Source organism: Pelophylax lessonae (assembly GCF_965119305.1).
Source record: "Pelophylax lessonae genome assembly, chromosome: 4".
Lineage (NCBI taxonomy): Eukaryota > Metazoa > Chordata > Amphibia > Anura > Ranidae > Pelophylax > Pelophylax lessonae.
The window spans coordinates 272,215,424-272,238,503 of NC_138771.1; the positions used below are offsets into that span (position 1 = coordinate 272,215,424).

The 23,080-nt window shown below is 43.2% G+C and overlaps 1 long non-coding RNA gene across 1 annotated transcript; it reads left to right on the plus strand.

Moving 5' to 3' along the window:
- Positions 1 to 763: 763 nt before the first annotated feature.
- LOC309554265 lies at positions 764 to 11,744 on the plus strand. The gene is made up of 3 exons (XR_014225223.1): positions 764 to 895; positions 2,876 to 3,065; positions 11,606 to 11,744. It is a non-coding gene; the product is annotated as an uncharacterized lncRNA (long non-coding RNA).
- The last annotated feature ends 11,336 nt before the right edge of the window (positions 11,745 to 23,080 follow it).

Sequence of the window (23,080 nt, forward strand, 5' to 3'; positions counted from 1 at the left end):
AATTAAGGTCTGGTTCACACAGTTAACCGGGGCGCTAAAAAGAGATGGTTGAGCTAGAGTTTTACTGCCCCCTGACGGCCCATCTAAAAAAGAACATGCAGCCACTCAGTGCTGTATACATGCAGTGGCCACAAATGCTTTGCGTCACAGTTACAGCAAAAATGAACCGCCCTGTCACATTCAGGGGACAGTACCGCCACTTTAACGTGACCCATTCAAGTGCATTGCAGCGTGGTGAATCGGACTCTTCAGGGTTGAAGGAGGCAGTGAGGAGGTGACACATTGCCTCCCAGCCACCTGTCAACTACCCTTCAAAAAGTGATCCAGTTCTGGAAGGGCGTCTATGGACCCAGAGCACCAACTACCAGAGAACCTGTCACCCGTGCCTGGTACTTCTTTTTGCTGTCTGGCTACTATTACATTCCCATCAGTCCATGGTTACCCGTAGCAACTACTGCTGAGTTAACCTCTTGTGGTGGCCTTCTGTTCCCTTCCTCTTCATCCCTATATGTGTATACAGGCCCTGTTCTTCTAGATATGCCATGAACCTCCATGCACCCCTTTAAATAATTTCAGACCAGGCATTAAACGGTTGATCAGACTTTTTGGATAACTCAAAAACACAGTCCAACAAGTGCAATGACAGTTCATTCAGCTAGACCCAGCAACTGCACGGGGGGGGGGGGGGTACATTCCCAAAGGTCATATATGTGTCCATATGTGGTAGAGTACTGGAGAACTTCCCTAGCATGCATTCAGCACATGCAAAAATTGCTGGTAGTTACATCTTTAGGCTTTGCCTTTTGATTCCTTTCTAGGCAGGCCATGGCATAGAGCTTCTCAGCTAAGCCGTCCCCCTATTTAGTGACAGCACAGGGTGGAGCACCTGCTTACTGTACACTTGTGTCTTATAGCTAGTTTACTGCCGTTCCCCAGCCCTCTTTCCCACTCTCACTCTCAAATGCTATATACAGTGCAGTCTTTAAGGCAGGGCAAAAAGGGAAGCTGCCCTGGGCCCCCTCATTGTTGTGGGGCCCAAAGCAGCTGCCTCATACTTGCTAATCATCCAGTTCAAATTCCCTTGACCCTTGAAGTTTTAGTCCCACGTTTTGTCCGGATATCTCAGTGTAAAGTTCTGTTACTAATGCTGCCCAGCTCTCCCCTATTGCCCTGCACAGATGACTCACCTGCTGACCCTGTGTTTAGATGGTAATAACCTGCATTGATATGTAAATTGTGCGTCATTATTATGTACATAGCCGTGGACCAGCAGCATTCATATGTATATCATGACCCCCTGAGGTCATATCTAACTTCACTTCTGCTGAATGCTGCCCATTGGGGAGGTAAAGGGGCATGCTTGAAAGTCCTGCCTACAACTGAAGTCATTAAGCCTACCATCAGCTGTTCTGCAAAGGTAAGCAAATTGGAGGTGGAACCCTTTTTCAAAATAACATGGTGGCACAGCACCGTGAATTTTGGGTGGATGTGAACACGCACATCCCAGCAGATGCGTGAGGGTGTCGTTAACAATTAATGCCACTGCTGTGTATATGCTAAAGTGCAAAACGTTTCTGTGGCATCAGGAAAGTGATTTGCATGCTTTTCTGACACAAGAAATGTGAATGCAGGCTAAATGTCTCAGTTACATTGGTGGTCAGTGTAAATCTTCTCATTACATTGGGGCTTGGTGTACAATTCTTTCATTCACACTAGTGGCCAGTGTGAAGATCCCCCCTTACATTGGTTGTCAGTGTAAATTCTTCATTACATTGGTGATCAGTGTAAATACCCCATAACATTGGTGGTCGGTGTAGAAGTGTAACCTTACATTGGTGGTCAGTACAAATCTCCTCGACAATGGTTGTCAGTGAGTGTAAATTCCCCCTTACACTGGCGGTTGGTGTAAATGCTCCTATTACATTGGTGTCAGTGTAGAAATCCCTCTTTATATTGGGGGGGGGGGGAGCATAAAATCCCCCTTACATTGTGGTCAGTCTAAATTCCCCCTAACATTGGTGGTCAGTGTAGAATCCCACACTATATGCTTGCCAAAGTTTTCCAGCTTTGCTCTACATGATTCAGACTTTGCCACAGTGTACTGCCTCCTAATTAATCCCATATCCCCACCACTGCCACTGATCCGATCAACCCCTCAACATTGCCACTGATCACACCCCCCCCTTCCCCAGCATTGCCACTGATCCAGGAGTCCTAGTATCCCTGGTTGTCTATTTATTGATGTGTCCCCTCACCTCCCCAGTCCATGGTGTTCAGGCAAGCAACCAATCAGTGGGCAGTAATGGTGTGCACTGACCTCTTGCAAACAATCATTGAGCAGTAAGGATATGCAGTAACCTGTAGCAACCGATCAGTGAGCGGTAATAATGTGCAGTAACCTCTAGCAACCAATTAGTGAGTGGTAAGGATGTCCAGTAACCTCTAGAAACCAATCAGTGAGCAGTATTAATGTACAGTAATCTCTAGCAACCAATCAACAAGCAGAAGTAATGTGCTATAACCTCTAGAAAATAAACAGGGAGCCATAATGTGCGTTGTACCTCTAGCAGCCAGTCAGTGAGCAGTAATAATACACTGCAACCTCTGGCAACCAATTGCAGTTGCTGCCTGATCTGATTCAGTAAACTGATTTTGAGTCTAGCTGCTATTTTTTGTATGTCTCAGAGCAGGTGGAGAGCGAATTTGTATGAGGGGGGGGCCCAAGAAAATGTTTGCCCAGGATCCAATCAATATTAAAGACGGCCCTGGCTATATATACCAAAACTCCAGGCTTAAAAAAAAGTTTTATTCTTGAAACACACTGACTTGCCCTCCAGACCCCAACCCTGACATTGTCTGCACCTTGTCTCCCTAGAGATGCAGCCAGGAGACTGTGGATGATACTACCCTTGAAAAGAGTAGGGCAGATCCCTTTTTACAGGAGTGACAGTCACAGGGGTAAGAACAACTTCTTAGTCCCACCACTGGCCATGGCACACAGGTTGCTACTGCCGCAAGATTGTTCCTCATCTGGCCTGATGTGTAATGTCACAAGTGGGAAATGGGTGAGTTGCCAGTTTGCTTTTATTTAATAAATGTAACCAGGGCCGGACCGGCCTACCGGGATACCGGGAAAATCCCCGGTGGGCCGCCGGCCCTGGGGCCGCATTGAGATGGGGCCGCTACCGCCGCTTTAAGATGGGGCCGCTGCCGCTTTAAGATGGGGCCGCCCGCTACCGCCGCTTTAAGATGGGGCCACCCGCTAGTGCCGCTTTAAGATGGGGCCGCTTGATACTGGCCGCTGCAACCCCGGCCCCCGCTGTTCTCCGGCTCCAGCGACGGATCTTCTCCTACGCCAGCCGATGTGAACGTCATCACGTCACATCCGGCGGGCGGCGGCTGCGCGGCGGCGGATCATCATCTCCTGCATCTCTGCATGATGGCGCGGATCCCTCCCCCAGCAGCATCTTCGCATCGCAGCAGAAGGACAGGTCACAGTGTGAGGCTGAGCAGAGCAGCAGAACCTGAGCTGCCACATGTAAACAGCCAGGTAAGAGTAAATGCTCGGGGGGTGGGGGAGGGCTAGCCTAATACAATGCTGGCGCCCTAATGCAATGCTGGCCCCCTAATGCAATGCTGGCCCCCCTAATGCAATGCTGACCCCCTAATGCAATGCTGGCCCCCTAATGCAATGCTGACCCCCTAATGCAATGCTGGCCCCCTAATGCAATGCTGACCCCCTAATACAATGCTGGCCTGGCCCCCTAATACAATGCTGACCCCCTAATGCAATGCTGGCCCCCTAATACAATGCTGACCTAATATAATGCTGGCCCCCTAATATAATGCTGACCCCCTAATATAATGCTGACCCCCCTAATACAATGCTGACCCCCTCCCTCTAATACAATGCTGATACGCCACCCCCCCCCCCCCAAATTTAGGGGGAGGGGGGAAACAGTATTGTATTAGGGGGAGGGGGAAATCAGCATTGTATTAGGGGGAGGGGGCCTTGGGGGGGGGGGTCAGCATTTTATTATGGAGAGGGGGGCGGTCAGCATTTTATTAGGGGGAGGGGGTTAGTGTTGTATTAGGAGGAGGGGGCTGAGGGGAACAGCATGGTATTAGGGGGAGAGAGCCAGGGGGCTCAGCATTTTATTAGGGGGAGGGGGGTTAGCATTGCATTAGGAGGAGGGGGCTGGGGGAACAGCATTGTATCAGGGGGAGGGGGGAAGCATTGTATTAGGGGGAGGGGGCTGGGGGGTCAGCATTTTATTAGGGGGAGGGGGGTTAGTATTGTATTAGGAGGAGGGGGCTGGGGGGAACAGCATTTTATTAGGGGGAGGGAGGGGAACAGCATTGTATTAGGAGGAGGGGGCCAGGGGGGGTCATCATTTTATTAGGGGGAGGGGGGTTAGCATTGTATTAGGAGGAGGGGGCTGGGGGGAACAGCATTGTATTAGAGGGAGGGGGCCAGGGGGGGGGGTCAGCATTGTATTAGGAGGAGGGGCTAGGGGGGAACAGCATTGTATTAGGGGGAGGGGGGATCAGCATTGTATTAGGGAGAAGATAAGCATTGTATTAGGGGGAGGGAGCCAGGGGGGGGGGTCAGCAGTATATTAGGGGGGTTGGAGGGGATCAGCAGTGTATTAGGTGGAGGAAGGAATCAGAATTGTATTAGGGGGAGGGGCCAGTGGAGAACCGCATTGTATTAGGGGGAGAGGGCTGAGGGGGGGGGCAGCATTGTATTAGGGGGAGGGGGCCGGGGGTGATCAGCAGTGTATTAGATAGTGGGTAGGGGGGCCATCAGCAGTGTATTAGATAGTGGGGAAGGGGGTCAGCAGTGTATTAGATTATGGGAAAGGAGGTAAGCAGTGTATTAGATAGTGGGGAAGGGGGGCCTGTTCCTAGAGCCTGTGGCCTCCCAGCTGGGCTGTCCTTAATTCTGTATGAGTGGTAGGGAGCCAGAGAGCGCTAAATGTCCGTTGGTTAGGGGCGCAAATTACTTGCCTTGCCTTGGGTGCTGACAACCCACGCTACGCCACTGGGGCTGGCATAATAATGGTATGGGGCTGGTATGAAATTATTTCCAGGGCTGGTTTTTATTCCCAGTCCGGCCCTGAATGTAACCCTATTTTATTGTACATGATTTGTTTGCTTTTCTTTTTTGCTATTATTGCCCTAGTTTGTGGATTCCCTATATTTGGTTGCAGATACTAAATTAGGCATATCTGTTCCTAGAAATATTCTCCTATCCTGTTTGCTGTGGACTCCATTTCACACTGTAGCCCAGGGATGTGCAAACTGTGGCCCTCCAGATGTTGCAGAAGTACAAGTCCCATGAGGCATAGCAAGACTCTGACAGCCACAAGCATGACACTCAGAGGCAGGCATGATGGGACTTGTAGTTTTGCCACAGCTGGAGGGCCACAGTTTGCATATCCCTGCGTAGCCCTTTAGAACACAACTTACTTAATACTGTGTTCGAATCTTTGCCTTTTTTCTGTCTGTAAGTTGCAGTTCATTGCTCATTCAAATAAACCCTAAAGATGGCTAGTGACATAAATGATTGTAATCCAATGGTCAAATACAGATCAGGAAACAGGTTAGTCTATGTGTTCACCAACTCATTGTCAACTGGTCTAAAGAAAAGAAACTGGGGGGAATTTATTCAGCCAGTTTCTATTGTCTTACAGGAAGTGACATCATCCTGTACACTATACCCAGAAGTGACTGCTCAATATGCTATCTATGGTAGGGATTCCCAAACTACGGCCCTGAAGCTGTTGCAGAACTACACATCCCATGAGACATTGTAAAACTCTGACATTCACAGACATGACTAGGCATGATGGGAATTGTAGTTCCTGAACAACTGGAGGGCCATAGTTTGGGAATCCCTGATCTATGGAGTAGGGACCCCGAGGATTCAGATCTGATCTTCTTAACTCTATCTCATGTGTTTGGTTACATTAAGGGTGCTATTTCTGAAAATATAATGGAAAAATAAAAATAAAAGTCATCAGTATTCATCACATTGACCAAAAAATGTCATTTAAGAGGATAACATTATCTTTTCTTATCTTGATAGATTTTGATGTTAATCCTTCAAAGTGTTTAGACACTTTTTTTCCTTAACATTGGTCAACAGTTAAAATTTGTTTAGCTTAGGGCACAAACAAAGACTTTGACCTCAGTTACGTATGTTAAGTGGAATTTAGGGCAGCATGACCTCAATGTTTATATGTGCATAAGAAGAAACTATATTGGTTTTGGGCTAGTTTTGTTACCTAATTATTTTAAAGTTTTTATCTTCAGACTGGTGTTTTATATTTGTTTTTATATTATATGTGTACAATCATCTTTTTACAAAAAAAGATTCCTAGAGCATTATGGGTGAGCTAAAAAGATAGTACAGCAGTAATCATCATCTTTAATACAAGCTGTCTCTCATTGAAACCTCAGTCCAATGAGAAATGAGTTACTGGGATTACTCACTGCTGTCAACCATGTACTTGTAAGTGTAAATTTCAGCGTTTTTTTCAACAAGAGGTAAGGAAACTGGAAAATACTAAAAAGGGCCAAAGTATCCACCTGATCGCTCAAGAAGGAAAATACCAAGTATTTCATTTAAATATTTCATATTTACCTGACTAAATAAAAAAAACAAAAACTCCTGGGCTTATGGCTAAAGCAGTACTAGTGATTATTGCATAATTATAACACAAGCCTTGAAGAGCTTACAGTCAGTTGAATTGGTTTCTTCAGAATGTGAAAGGGAGTAATCTTATATCTGTGCACAATAACAGCAAGACTGTCAGTCCTTAGGCCCTGTTCACACCTGATCGTTTTTCAGCCCATAAAACGCTCATCTGTGAAAATCCAAAACGCCCAACAATCAAAATCCCATTCATTTTAACGGCCCCTGTTCACATCTGAGCGTTTTGTCCCCTGAAGCAAAACGCCTGTAGCTCAAAAAAGTGCAGGAGCTTCTTTTTGGGCTGACCAAGAGCTGTTCTGGTCCCATAGGAATGCATTAAAACTCCGTTATCGGCGTTTCACTGGCGTTTCACAGGCGTATTTCAAACACACGGGTGGACTGTAATGGATGTAATTGATGGTTTTAGTAAAATGCCTATTTCTACAGTATTATATACAAGCTTATAAACCATTTATACCCATTTATGGTATTTTATGGTATAGTGCTGTTATGCTAATATGCTAATATGCTTTTATGCTATTTAGTTATATGAAATACTTTCCTTGCTCAAACATAATTGCCAGATCACTTTTCTCCTATAAATCGAAGAAATAAGAAAACAAGAAGAACAGATGATTTCCAAGATGGCGCCTCCAGTGAAGGACACACCTAGGACAGAAGATGGTCATATCCTGGAACAAAGTTATATGTGCATAGATACATCCAATCAAATAAGATTATAATTTAACTGTCTAACTTAATGCCATGCCTACAGGACATTTCCTGGAGATGTTCTGTATGGGCTTTATAAGCTTAAAAGGCGGAAGTTATAAAGCAGAACTGTTTCACCCTGACTGCGTCAGTGTCAGCATTTCTCTGTGTGCACACATGCATTATTCTTAAAAATTAGGCCAGGGACGGATATAACTCTATCGGCATTGTTCCGATCCAAAGCAACTGGTGGCCCGTACGGGGAGCTTGGGTATTTCAACCAAGAGAGAAAGCCGATGAAGAGGAGGCTGGGAGGAATCAATTCGCAGAGAGGGGGAGACTGATCACCTCTGAAATACGGTAAGATATATTTTTAATATCTTATCCGTATGCTCTCTCTGTGATTGGTTTATCTCTGTATCCGTATCGGCTGCTTGCGGTCATCAAAAGCAGGTAACATAGCTTGCCCAAGCCCCATTTGTAAAGAACCTGCACAAGTTATATCTGTAGCCTGTTGTATGTTACATGTACTGGCTTGTGACAGTACATTTTTTTACATAAATCAAAACGCCTGCAAAAAAACACCCCAAAAAATGCTCATAAAATGCCCTAAAAACGCTCATAAAACGCCCAACAAACGCCAGAGAAAGGCCCAAAAAATGCTCTAAAAAACAACTACAAAACTCCCAAATAAACGCCTGATACGATACGCTCAGGTGTGAATGCAGCCTTATAAGAGCAGAAAGCAATATTCCTAAAGGACCAAAAGACTTCTTAGTCTCTCAGTCTTTGTAGCTTGTTACATACTACCCATTCAAGTCTGTCTGTCATTAAAGAATATTGCATACTGCCCCTTTAAGTCTGTCAGTCCTACAGCGTATTACTCCTATAAGTCCTTCCAGTCATTATAGCTTATTGCATACTGCACTAATAAGTCTTTCATTCATTTTAGTATATAGCATACTGCCCTTATTTTTTCTCAGACCTTATAACATTATGCATACTACCCTACCCATACTACCCATAATTGTCTTAGTCCTCATAGCACATTGCATTCTGCCCTTATATTTGATTCAGTCTTCATAGTATATTGCATACTGCTCTTATAATTCTTCTAGTCCATGAAAAAGAAAATGGCAAGGCAAATGTTCAGGTTTAGCAATTATGGGTCACAATGTCACAATAGGTTAACTGAGCTTAAGTTGGTGTAAACATCCATTAATATTATACTGCTGATTAAAGTGCATAGGCTGCACAAACACAAAATTATTTGGTCTCAATGGACCATACCCTACTTATGTGAGAAAAATTGTGATTGCTCAGAGTTCTGAAAAAGTTTTCTGTTATGCATTGTACGCATTATGTGATTTTTATCATTAATTGTTGTTTACATTTTTGAGTAATTAAAATATAAAATACTACGCTCGTTTTAAAAAAATTAAAAAAATAAATGTCAGCAGCTGCAGATACTTTAGCTGCTGTCTTTTAAGAAATAGATGCTTACCAATTCATGAGTCCTGCACTGTCTTCACCAGGGCCCATTCTACGCTGGTCTTCATATGCCTGGTGCCATCATCTTGGCTGAAGTGGCCAGATGTGACCTCTCTCAACATGCATAAGATCAAGCTGCACTTTTCATCTGGTCCTGCAGCCTTCTGGGACATGTGACGTGTCCCAGGAGGTTGTGGGCCGGCAAATTGCCATAACTCTTGCCTAGGTAGAAATGTGAAAGTGAGAGCAGGTACTTGTCAGAAAAGGTATCCGCTCACAGAAAGAAAAGGTAAAACTAATGTTACAGAAGGGGGGAAGGGGGGGGGGAGGCAAGAAGAGAATGAGTGGAACTTTCACTTTTATGTGAAGTTCTGCTCTAAAGATTGAAGTCTCCAGACATTCTTCTTTTAGGACTGATCTACAGTGAGGGAAAAAAGTATTTAATTCCCTGCAGATTTTGTACGATTGCCCAATGACAAAGAGAATGATCGGTCTATAATTTTAATGGTAGGTTTATTTTAACAGTAAGAGACAGAATAACAACAAAAAAAGCCAAAAAATGCATTTCAAAAAAGTTATAAATTGATTTGCATTTTAATGAGTGAAATAAGTATTTGACGCCTTTGCACAACATGACATATTAGTTGGTGGCATAGCTCTTGTTGGCAATCACAGAGTTTAGACGTTTCTTTCAGGAGGGATTTTGTCCCACTCCACTTTGCAGATCCTATTCGTCATTATTGTTTCTAGGCTGATGTCTGGTTACTTGAACCTTCAGCTCCCTCCACATATTTTCTATGGGATTAAAGTTTGGAGACTAGGTAGGCCACTCCAGGAAGTTAATGTGCTTCTTCTTGAGCCACTCTCTTGTTGCCTTGGCCATGTATTTTGGGTTATTGTCATGCTGGAATACCCATCCATGATCCATTTTTAATGCCCTGGCTGAGGGAAGTAGGTTCTCACCCAAGATTTGACGGTACATGGACCCGTCCATCGTCCCTTTGATGCAGTGAAGTTGTCCTGTTCCCTTTAGCAGAAAAACACCCCAAAGCATAATGTTTCCACCTCCATGTTTGATGGTGGAAATGGCGTTCTTGGGGGCAGCATTTCTCCTTCCCCAAACATGGAGAGTTGAGTTGATGCCAAAGAGCTTGATTTTGGTCTCATCTGACCACAACACTTTCATCCAGTTTTCCTGTGAGTCATTCAGATGTTCATTAGCAAAATTTAAACAGGCCTGTACATGTGCTTTCTTAAGCAGGGGGACCTTGCGGGCTCTGCAGGATTTCAGTCCTTCATTGTGTAGTGTGTTACCAATTGTTTTCTTGGTGACTATGGTCCCAGCTGCCTTGAGATCATTGACAAGATTCTCCCGTATAGTTCTGGGCTGATTCCTCACCGTTCTCATGATCATTGAAACCCCATGAGTTGAGATCTTGCATGGAGCCCCAGACAGAAGGAGATTGACAGTTATTTTGTGTTTCTTCCATTTGCGAATCATCGCACCAACCGTTGTTTCCCTCTCACCAAGATGCTTGGCGATGGTCTTCTAGCCCATTCCAGCCATGTGTAGGTCTACAATCTTGTCCCTGATATCCTTGGACAGCTCTTTGGTCTTGGCCATGGTGGAGAGATTGAAATCTGATTGATTGATTGTTTCTGGGGACAGGTGTCTTTTATAGAGGTAACAAGCTGGGATTAGGAGCACTCCCTTTAAGAGAGTGCTCCTAATCTCAGCTTGTTAGCTGTATTGAAGACACCTGGGAGCCAGAAATAATGCTGATTAATAGGGGATCAAATCCTTATTTCACTCATTAAAATGCAAATCAATTTATAACTTTTTGAAATGCGTTTTTCTAGATTTTTTTTTTTTTTTTTTTTTGTTATTCTGTCTCTCACTGTTAAAATCAACCTCCTATTAAAATTATAGAGTGATCATTTCTTTGTCAGTGGGCAAACATACAAAATCAGCAGGGGATCAAATACTTTTTTCCCTCACTGTACAAGTGTGTTTATTTGTTGTGGTTCTACCTCAGAAGACTGAATAGACAGGTACTACTCGATAAAATAGGGTGTGATCTTTCTTGTTTGATGTCGGGATTTCTACTCCTGTCATTACAAAGAAGTTATCATTCTCGGTTAAGGGCCAAGATCTTCTAAAAAAAAAAACACTAAAATGATCTAAGCTGGCCATACACAAGTAGTATTTGTTCAAACAATCGTACAGTAATTTAAGAAAAATTTGAATTTTGTTTGAGAACATTGTTCTCAAAGATGATCATCGGTTTCACCCCATTCCTATGAGAAAATGGGATAAACATTCCTAAAAACAAATTTATATTAAATTAAATTTGACTAATGTATGGCCAATTTTACTTTTTCTGACACTTTTTCTTTATTGCACCTCTGGCTTTTCAGTAGCATTATTCAGTTATTTTGTACACAAGTTTTTAGCTTGATTTGTGTACATCCAGTTCTGTAGGAGGCGTTGAATGATAATTTAATCCAACAATGCATGCCTGAATAACCTTGTAAAGTTATCCTGTGGGATGGAAAGCTATTTATTACCCGCTATTAGTGAGCACTAAAATGAAAACAAATAATCTGGAAACCAGTGAGCTTTTACACACCCACCAATGGTCAACTATTATTGTGTAAAATGGTGATATGTTTTTCAATCCTTAACCTTCCTGTCTGCCACAGGGTCATTGTTTCGACATGGTTTACCCTTCTTGGCACATGGCAGATAAAACAAACATTTCAAGTTTCTCTAAAGCCAAAACATGATATTTTACTTCTGGATAAAGCGTGGAAGTGTTCGATTTTTGTTTTGGTGACATATGGTGATCTTCCAAGTGGGCAAATCTTCCAAGTGGGATAAATGTTTTGGTGGCAATTGTCTAAGGCTTCATTTAGACTTAGGGGGCAAGAACAAATGCGCAGATGAGCTGTGCTTTTGACACCCGCCAACCCCCCTTCCCCTTAAGGCAGCATACAGGAGTGTTTATATGCTGTGGTCATGATGCTTTGCTTTGCGTCTGCAGCAAAGTTTACATAACAAGTAGTGATAAGTAGGTTGGAAGCCCGTCGAACGCTACATACTCTGGCAAATGGGGAAGCACTGCAAACTCCTGCAATGTACGCAGTTGTGGCGTGTTAGTCTGCAAAAATGGGGTTAAAACAGGTAGTTAGGAGGCATCACATTGGTTCCTCACCACCTCTCAGTAGCCCCTGAAGCACTATCTGAACACAGATCGGGCGTCAGAGTTAACGCTCTGAACGCACGTCTATATCTACCCTAGGATTGAAATTTCGCTCACTTTGGTACGCTTTCTTTTCACTTCGTTTTTTCTTGAGGACAGGAAATGTATTTTTTTTTTACTTTTTATTCAAAACTAAAAAAAAAAAAAGTTTTAGCTTTAGACTTAAATTAAAGCAGAACTAAAGGCCTAATACTCATCAGTCCAACGGTCCTGCTCCGGCACTGGCATCTTTTTCTGAGTGCTGGTCTTCAGGCCTCTTAATCGACCTGCGGGGGAAGATGCTACTCATCCCTCCTGGAATTCAGAGACCTGCCTTGTACTGTACACTGAGCTGCATATGTGCAGCTCCATTTACAGCCCCAGAGAAGACAGTGAGCAGATGGGTATGGGCATTTTATTGCAGAAGAGACAGTTCTTGTTTCTTACTTCAGTTCTGCTTTAAGTTACTAATTCACTCATACCATTTCTGTAGATAATGAAATTACACACTCAGATATTACAATGATAGTTTCTTCCCTATACGCTCTTTAAAGTAAATAACAATTGGGTAAAAATAGTTTACAGGAGCAGCTAGGATTTTTTTCTTCTAACTATCATCATAGGGATGAATGCCTTTTTTTTCAGATTTTGTTTACCTACAGTGCTGCCAACTAAATGATAGTAGAATAAACCACAGTGACGTATAGGGCAAGGTTTATGTTCACACAGCCATTTTTGTGTACCTATGTTACTTCACAGTGTGTTTAACCCAGAAAGCTCAGCATAGCACAACAGCCATATAAATTTAGAACAAGGAGCAAGCAAAACAAACATGGTTTTCCATAAATACAGAATATCTAACAGATGTTTTTGAAAGAAAAGGGTATATGTAGAGTTAAGCTTCATTCAGTGTCCATTAAAATATTTTATATATTGGCAGTGGCGTACTTATGGGGGGTGTGGGGGGGGGGCGGCCCATGCATTGGGGAGGTTTCAGGCTGGTACCGGCGCCGCTCATCTCCATGTGAAGGCAGCTGGTCCTTCAGTTGGCACTGCTCGCGGGGGCGGGGCGAGGGCGGGGGGGGGTTGGGAGAAAGTGAGTGCCCGAGGCCCAAGCAGCCTCCCTGTGTGACTGGATAGGAGCGGCGGTGGGGCAGCTGCATATAGAAGAATTATTCTTTCCATATTCCTCTTGCAGCCGCTAAATGCCTGATTCTCCTCCTCTCCCTCCTGCAGGCATTCAGCGACTGCAGGAGAAATGTGGGAAGATTAATTCCTCTATATGCAGCTGTCCCACCGCTCCTCCTATCCAACTTCTTTTTTATTTTGCTGACCCCCCTGTGCTGTCCAGCCTTACCCCTCTCTTCAACCCCCCCTTTTCCAGCCCCTCCAGTGCTCTTCAACTCCCCCTGTGCTCCCTGGCTCCCCCCTCAGTGATCCCCAGCCCCCCCAGTGCTCTCTGGTTCCCCGGCGATTCTTGGCTCCCACAGTGCTCTCAGCCCCACCCCCCCTGCTCTCAGTCCCCCTAGTTTTCCGTCCCCCTAGTTTTTCCTGACCCCCCCAGTGCTCTCCACCCCCATGCTCTCCAACCCCCCTGCAATGCTTTCCAGACACCCCCCCAGTCCCCCCTAATGCTCTCCAGATGCCCCTGCCCTTCAGCTTCCCTGTGCTCTCTGATTTCCCTGTGCTCTCCAGCCCCCCTAGTGCTCTCCTATCATGTCTGCAGTCTCTGACCATCTCTTGTATCATGTCCGCAGTCTCTGACCATCTCTTGTATCATGTCCGCGGTCTCTGACCATCTCTTGTATCATGTCCGCAGTCTCTGACCATCTCTTGTATCATGTCCGCAGTCTCTGACCATCTCCTGTATCATGTCTGCAATCTCTGAGCATTTCCTTTATCATGTCTTCAGTCTCTGACTACCTCCTGTATCATGTCCGCAGTCTCTGACCATCTCCTGTTCATGTCTCCAATCTCCTACTCAAATTTACACACATTGGTAATGGTATTATCTATCTGTCAGGCAAAAAATACACCTGTACTCAATCAGTGTCCACCATCAAATGGATATAGGAGGAGTCCCCTGTAGTGCATTTGCACATTTTTCCCAGCAAGGAGTGTTGTCTCCAAGGGTTAGAAGGGCTGGATTCATCTCTTTTTCATGGATAGTGTAGGACCCACTGATAATGGGGTACTTTGACGCAGTAGTGGGCTTGAGCACGATATGGCCATATGGTGGGACCAAACCCCCATTTTTATTTATGGACTCTCTTCAGATTTGGTAGTAATTTCTTTTGCATTTGCGCGCTATTCTTTTTTAATATACATGTCTTTTGGTTCATAGCTGCAGCAGCTTTGGAAATACATGGGTATGCTCCCCCAAATTTTTTGCCTGTTTATTATGTATTCGGTCTGACCAGACTATCGAGGTTGAGCAGCCCTCCCCACCCCCCACATACACCTGTACTCAATCAGTGTCCACCATCAAATGGATATAGGAGGAGTCCCCTGTAGTGCATTTGCACATTTTTCCCAGCAAGGAGTGTTGTCTCCAAGGGTTAGAAGGGCTGGATTCATCTCTTTTTCATGGATAGTGTAGGACCCACTGATAATGGGGTACTTTGACGCAGTAGTGGGCTTGAGCACGATATGGCCATATGGTGGGACCAAACCCCCATTTTTATTTATGGACTCTCTTCAGATTTGGTAGTAATTTCTTTTGCATTTGCGCGCTATTCTTTTTTAATATACATGTCTTTTGGTTCATAGCTGCAGCAGCTTTGGAAATACATGGGTATGCTCCCCCAAATTTTTTGCCTGTTTATTATGTATTCGGTCTGACCAGACTATCGAGGTTGAGCAGCCCTCCCCACCCCCCACATACACCTGTACTCAATCAGTGTCCACCATCAAATGGATATAGGAGGAGTCCCCTGTAGTGCATTTGCACATTTTTCCCAGCAAGGAGTGTTGTCTCCAAGGGTTAGAAGGGCTGGATTCATCTCTTTTTCATGGATAGTGTAGGACCCACTGATAATGGGGTACTTTGACGCAGTAGTGGGCTTGAGCACGATATGGCCATATGGTGGGACCAATCCCCCATTTTTATTTATGGACTCTCTTCAGATTTGGTAGTAATTTCTTTTGCATTTGCGCGCTATTCTTTTTTAATATACATTATCTATCTGTGTATGCCGAAGGTACGACTGTGCAGGGGAGGCAGAGAGTGTAAAAGGGGGCACTGTGATTAGAGATACGGGGGGGGGGGGACTGCAAGGGGCAATGTGATGGGGGGCTGTGAAATTTGTGCAATAAATATTCTTGAATACGTTACAAATTTTTGTGGGTGTTTTTACATTTTAAAGTTGGGGGGGGGGGGGGGTTGCTAGATATAGGATCCGCCCCGAGTGCCAAATGCTCTAGGTACGCTACTGTATATTGGGAGACTCTAAGTGCTGGCTGTCTATAGCAGCACATTATCTCACCTTATATCTACCAGAAAATAAACATGATTTTCAAGTTTGCATCTCCATATCTGTTTCTGTGTGCTCCTTGTTCTGAGACCTCGAAGTGCCTAGTGTGGTTCAAGATCTTGTGATCATCTTAACTGCCAATCATAGTAAACACATGAGGTTTGTTTTTGTAGCGTTACCCCCACAAGAGCCGTTTGGTAGGATGGGTCCTCTGTTCTGCCTTGACCCCCCCTAAACTGCTTGGTCCTAACTGACACACCTGGTTATAGACTGAAGGCTGCTCACACCTTTGTAACTTAAAATGGATGTAAACCTCAGACATGAAATGTGAATAAAGCATATATTTCTATAGCATGTACTTGTCTCAATAAGGAGCACTAAGTGTAATTTTTTTGTCTGCTGCTTCATTCTTCTCTTATCACCATAAGTAATTTCTGACAAGTTTTTTGACTCCAAGAGAAAAATGATGACAGAGGAGCAATCTCCAGCTGATGGACAGCTTCATCTCTGTTCCTGTGTGCTGTGTGGAGTAGGTGTGTACCTTCCCTCTAATCAGCTCTCAGAACTCTCCTGATAGAGCTCTGTAGAATGTAAGCTCAGCTATCCACCCCCTTTTTTCTGAACACCCAGACAAGCTTTCAAATCCAGCATTTTTGAACAGATGTAGAGAAGAGATGGCTGCAGATAAACAGGTATAGGTACATGCAGGATAATTTGTTTAATCTCTGTGAATCACCTGAGGCCAGTCACTTCACTGGGTCTATGTAAGGATTTACAACTACTTTAAGTGTTAGTATAATACCACTCTATAATAGTTAACAGAAAATAGGCCACAGAAAACTGATAATAGGAAAGTAAGTATGTAAGTATTTTATATCAAAGTAGAATAAACACAATACACATACCAATAAACAGATTCATGAATAGGTTAAGATAAGTGATGGGAATATTATCCTTACCTACGGCCATTTACTTACACTGCAATAAGGCTAAACCCCATTAAACTAGTATACACAGCATTAGTAAGAACCGCATCAACCATGAAATCAAGAAATACACAAAGAAAAAGTCTCACTAAAACTCTTGGCAATGACTATTCATAAAGTGTTCTTGAGTGTACTATGCGCATACAGCCCTTTAGTGGGTATGTGTATGCGTTCCTAACAAAAGGGGTACCTCTAGAGGTGACTGCAAAGTACCTGGAGCCCAACTGTCAGTATTGGCTGGCTCTTGTTGAGACTCTTTAGTAGGTGGTGCATATAAGGTTGTACAAGGGATGGCTGATAGACTGCTAAGTAAGGGGCAGACTAAGTTGGCATTAGCTGTGGACAGCAAATAGTTAAGCTTGGTAGCTTCACTCACCAACTGGATCAGGTTCAGAATGTTTGGCGATCAGTTGTCCCAGAATAATGTCAGTATTCCCATTGCACACTTTCCTGAATAAGGCTTTAGGAGTAGCGGGTGCTGAAGCAACAACCAGCTGGAACTGGACATATTCGCCTGCACACCATGGATCATCAAATAGTATCCAAATCTTCATTGAATAATAATCACATCACAGAGGACATAGTGTAAAATTTTGGAGCCACTCAGGACCCCTTAGTCAGGCATGTAATAAATGTGTACATCAGTGTAACAATAGTAAAGTGCTCTCCACCAATCAAAGTAACCAACTTTGGTGGAAAGCACTTCAAATACTGTTGCACTGATGTACACATTTATCACACAGAGTTTAATCTGGCACTGTTTGTATGCTGAAATAAAAAAAGAAATAAAAAAAAATCCGCGCTTAGGATAATAGGTTGTTGATGCTGGCTGCAGCCCACCTATACACTATATTCCTAGAAATATAGTATGATTGAAAATGCAAGAAAAGATTGATGGCGCTGCCAGTATATACCTGCTAATCCGTGTATTCTATAATGATGCTAAATAAATAATGAATATAAAATTAATAAAGTGTCATGTGCTTCATAACTGGTGAAAAATCTATGGTAAGTCCAAACAAAATATGGGTGATCCAATTCTGTGAAAAGTGCACAATAGTGCTGATACCAACTACAAATATAAATAAATGAATAAAAATCCTAAGTGAGTAAAACCATAAAAATAAGTGAAGTCAAACCTATAAAGATTAATAAAACTCTGGTGGATCAACCTAAAAACATATAGTAATACATATGTGAACTGTGAAAGTCTTAAAAGTGCAAACTCTGCAATAAGAAGCATCAAATGTTGGCATAAACTGTAAAAGCGCAGGTATAAAAATTGTAAAAACACTCAAAGATATAACATCAGAAATCCAGGTGCTGGTTAGTCCGTAATGGCTATAGTCCTAAAGAAAAGGTGAGTCCCACTATGGTAGACCACTCCCTATATTAGGGGTACAGAAGGTGATCAAATCTGGTGAGTGCGGTCCAAGGGGTGCGGGGAGCACTGTATGGTCACCGGCATTCGAGCACCACCATAACTTCTGCTAGAGCACCTGCACCAGTCACCTTCTGTACCCCTAATATAGGGAGTGGTCTACCATAGTGGGACTCACCTTTTCTTTAGGACTATAGCCATTACGGACTAACCAGCACCTGGATTTCTGATGTTATATCTTTGAGTGTTTTTACAATTTTTATACCTGCGTTTTTACAGTTTATGCCAACATTTGATGCTTCTTATTGCAGAGTTTGCACTTTTAAGATTTTCACAGTTCACATATGTATTAATATATGTTTTTAGGTTGATCCACCAGAGTTTTATTAATCTTTATATGTTTGACTTCACTTATTTTTATGGTTTTACTCACTTAGGATTTTTATTCATTTATTTATATTTGTAGTTGGTATCAGCACTATTGTGCACTTTTCACAGAATTGGATTACCCATATTTTGTTTGGACTTACCATAGATTTTTCACCAGTTATGAAGCACATGACACTTTATTAATTTTATATTCATTATTTATTTAGCATCATTATAGAATACATGGATTAGCAGGTATATACTGGCAGCGCCATCAACTGTTTGTATGCTGCCATGGATTTCCAGGAAAAGAAAATTACAGTACATATTTAAAGGATAAGTCCAGGCAAAAACTAACTAACGATAAACCTGCTCTGTGCCACAATCTAAACCTAATCTATCTAACCCTGTAAAGCAAAGATTTCTGTACTTACCTATTCTGCAGCCGATCCGGTGCAGAAGGTCTGTGCAGGAGAGGACCAACGACAGTTGTGAAATGCCAGGGAAGTGACGTCACCAATAGACATACTATGGGGCTTCTGTTAAAGGCTGCCTCTCCTGCACCCGCCTCCACACTGAGGCCGCCTGCTATGACCGGACCAGATCAGATGCAAAATAGGTAAGTATAGCAATTTTTGTGTTACAGGATTAGATAGATTAGGTTTAGAATGTGGCAGAGAGCAGGTTTAGCTTTAGTTAGGTTTTGCCTGAACTTCTACTTTAATACAATTTTCTGTTTTTCTGATGCCAACATAGCTGTATATATATCTGATAAATAAAGAGCTGAATAGGGAGGATACATATGCCCAATTAAACGTTATTAGGATTGGATATAAAAGACTGAGCACCTGGATCCACCTTATTGTGTCTTAGAAAGGTGTGCTGCAATGATTCATTTTCTCCCTGCATATGGTCTGCATGGACACCCTTGCCAGGGCCAGCCAGGATCCTGAGATAGATCTAGTTGAATGAACCCTCACTACTCCTGTCACACCAGCCTCCCTATATGCTCTCTCTATGATCTTGATAATCCACAACAAAAAAGTCCTTGATGAGTCTTTCTTACTGCAACACAAACAGTCTTTTCCAAAGCTCTAAAATGGGATGTGGCTTGCAGATAAGCTTTAATAACCCTAGACACATCATGTTTGTGCGAAGAAGGCTCAATGTTCACCAGAAACACTTTCATTCATTATGTGAAAAACTGAAGACAACTTTGGAACAGCTGAACATACGGCAGGGATGGATGAGCCAAATGAACCTTCTGCTCCGGAGTTAATAATACATGAGACGTGTCTGGAACCTCCTTAGTTAGGTGGCTTTGACTGAGATACCCTGCACTTGCTGCTGGACCTATCTATCAAACATTTTAGTACAGCTCTGTTCACTTTAAGAGAGTAGAAAATTCTGACTAGGACTCTTGACTCTTGACCTGCTTCAAGAGGAAAGTAGATTGTTGTCTCTGTCCCTAGAGAGGTCCTGGAGGCAGTTTTCACAGACAGGCCTATCTGGCAAAGGATCTGTACCACAGGCCCACCAATTCTTGCCTCTTAAGGCCCGTACACACAATACGAAAATCGGAAGGAAAATTTCGTCCGACGAACGATCTGCCGATTTTCGGATTGTTAGTATAGTGCTTTCGACAGCCGATTACAAATTTTCGGATGACAAAAATTGGATGTGCAGGCTATTAAATTTTTATCGTACGTCAACACAACGTCCGATTTTCGTTTAATTAGTACAGTTTTTGTCCAAAAAAAACGTAAGAGCAAGACTAGGCATGCTCAGAAATGAAAGAACACATACAAAACAATCCAGCACATGACATCACTTCTGAAGATGAATTCTGTCGTACGAGAATTTTCGTATGAAAGTAACTTTCCACATGAGACTAGCATGCAACAAAAAACGGACGACAGATCGTTCGATAATCTGATCGTGTGTATGAGGCTTTAGTTTCTTTGAGCACTCAGGGAGGAGGAGTATCTCTGCTTATGATAACTTTTTCTGTATTTGGGTCAGGATCGTTGGGGGCTGGAAGAGCCACTGTCCTCTTTGCCATGACATCAAAATGCTCATTTAGATCGTGAACTAGAGTGGGCCCGGATGTCGCAAAAAATAAAAAGGCCATGCTCATGAAAAGAATGCACTTCATTGTTATTCTATTCTTATTTACCATGATTTCCATCCCTACCTGAGCATATGATGGTCTTGTTCATGTGGCAGAAGACTCATTGGCTTAAGAGTCAGAGGCTGCAGAAAATGAGAAACCTAAAGCTTAGAGCAGGAAAAACTGATTCCTAAAAAGACAAACTGTAGAACAGAAAAAAAAAAAATGCAACTCCCAATAAAAAATGTTTCCTACCTGAAAGACCCAGTCAAAGATGCAAGACCAACAAAAGAAGCAAGCTGCTGCGGTATCAGGACAATATCCCCCCGGACAATATCCCCCGGACAATATCGCCCAGGACAATATCCCCCCGGAAAACATCCCCCTGGACATAATCCCCCCGGGACAACATCAACATCCCCCGGGCAATATCCCCCGGGACATAGGGTTAGGGTTAGGGTTAGAGGGTTAGAGTTAGGGTTAGAGGGGGGATATTGTCTAGAGGGACATTGTCCAGGGAGGATATTGTCCGGGGGGATGCTGCCCCGGGGGGATATTGTCCAGGGGGATGTTGTCCAGGGGGGATATTGTCCAGGGGGGATATGGTCCGGGGGATATTGTCCGGGGGGATATTGTCTGGGGGCATATTGTCCGGCGGGGGGGGGGATATTGTCCTAGAATCAGATGCTGCCCTATCTGAACAGAAAACAGCTTTAAAAATGAAGGCAAAAGGAAAGATACAGCCCCCTTTCTGTCAGAGTACCCGGAGCCTTCATTGCATCCTTTCCCACATCTAAGATGGCCACCAAAAGGCACTATGCATGATGCGGGCACATTCAGCCGTCACCTCCGAGATGGCTGGTGGATGATCTCTGCGCACCATGCATTAGCGAATTCCCCCCAGACATTACAGCATACCAAAGGACCAAAACACTGGTAGCTAATGCATGTAGGCTGTGCGTGTACCTGCCACCGCTGGAAATACAAACAAGTTGAGACGACAAGAAACTATCCGGAAAAGGTAAATAACAGTATAAAAAGTACAGTACACATAAACAGAAGGAGAGGAATGTGTAGGCACAGCTCTGAACACTGAATCATCACAACACTATGAAAAGCTCCTGAGGTATAGCTTTTCTAATGGGAAAAATGTTCAGCTCCAAAAGACCTCCAGATGTGGCTCTCCACCTTGTTAGTGCATTTAGCAACCTAAGATGTGGGACTGCACCTGGGAGAGGTAGGTAAGAAATGAGTCCATACTGACAAGACTAACTGTCTCTAGGTATAGATCTTGAGGTCAAAAAACGAGAATGTCATGGGTCTCTTGCTCTTTCTTTTTATAGATCTTTACTGATCCTGTGGGTGGAGATAGGGGGAGAGCTCTATATGTTTGCTGCCATGTTGGCACTAGAAAAATAACCTGTCAGGGGCTTTATCCTTCTCTACTCTATCCAAAAATAAAACAAAAGTTTTGGGTATTCATTACAATAAAGCAGAGTCTCCTTACCAACATTGACTATTCTAATCCCTAAGCTACTGTCACCAGTTAATAGTTCAAAAAGTACCTCATATTTACTTGTTCTAAACTTTTTTTTTTTTACATTTTTTTAGTTACTTCCTGGTTTCCAGGCAATGATGTCATACATCCCAGGAGTTTTCAGGAAGGGAGGAGGGGCCCTCCTGCCTGCATGCCTGAGCTAAGGACAAATGGATTCCAGGAACTACTTTGTAAATGCTACATTAATCATCTGGCCTTACTCAAGATAGCCATAGTCAGAAAAAGACTTTTTTTCAAAGTGATTTCTCAGCAAGAAAAGTATAGAGACATGGATGGATGAGTGAGTTTGCAGTAAATATTTTAAAAAAAGCTAAATAGCATTTTTGTTTGTGGTGCTCAGATGCAGTGAAAAACTTGATAGAGTTGTCAAATGCTTTTAGAAAGCATCCTCTACCACCTAAAATAGGAAATGTAAACAAGGGCATATTTATTTTAGTTCTTTTGAGAAGGAAGAACTCAAGATTTTAGACATTATCTATGGTCTCCATGCAAGAGGATGAAAGGTCTTTTATACGGTGTAAGGATGCAGGTTCAGTTGGCAGTGGTAAACCATCCATGAGACAGGGATATTCAGAAACGGGTTTGTTCTTCCCAGGCTATATTCAGGAGTCCCTGGGGACATCTACCATACAAAGCTTTAAACAGGGACAACCTTGTGGAGGACTGTCTCATTTCTCATATTGAAAACATTAGTTCAGTAAGGGAACAGGAAGTATGGTAACGGGACATTCCAGTCTTTTCCATCCTTATCAAAAACTTTTTCTTTTAACATAGGGTTCTATAGAATCATTCTACCAGCCCATTAGTTTGGAGGTGGTACACTGAGGTGCATAGGTGAGTGGTTTTCAACAACTTACACAAGTTTTTGGTTACCTTTGTTATGGAAATCCATAATTCTATTACACCTTTGACAGGAAAAAAGTTCCTTGGTCTGTCAAAATTTCCTCGGGAATACTGGTACAGGAAAACATTTGGAACAGCTCTTTGGCTAAACCCTTAAAGAACCTGTTGACTTGTGTGTGACTAGGTCCTTACAATTGCAAAACATTAGGCTGGCCA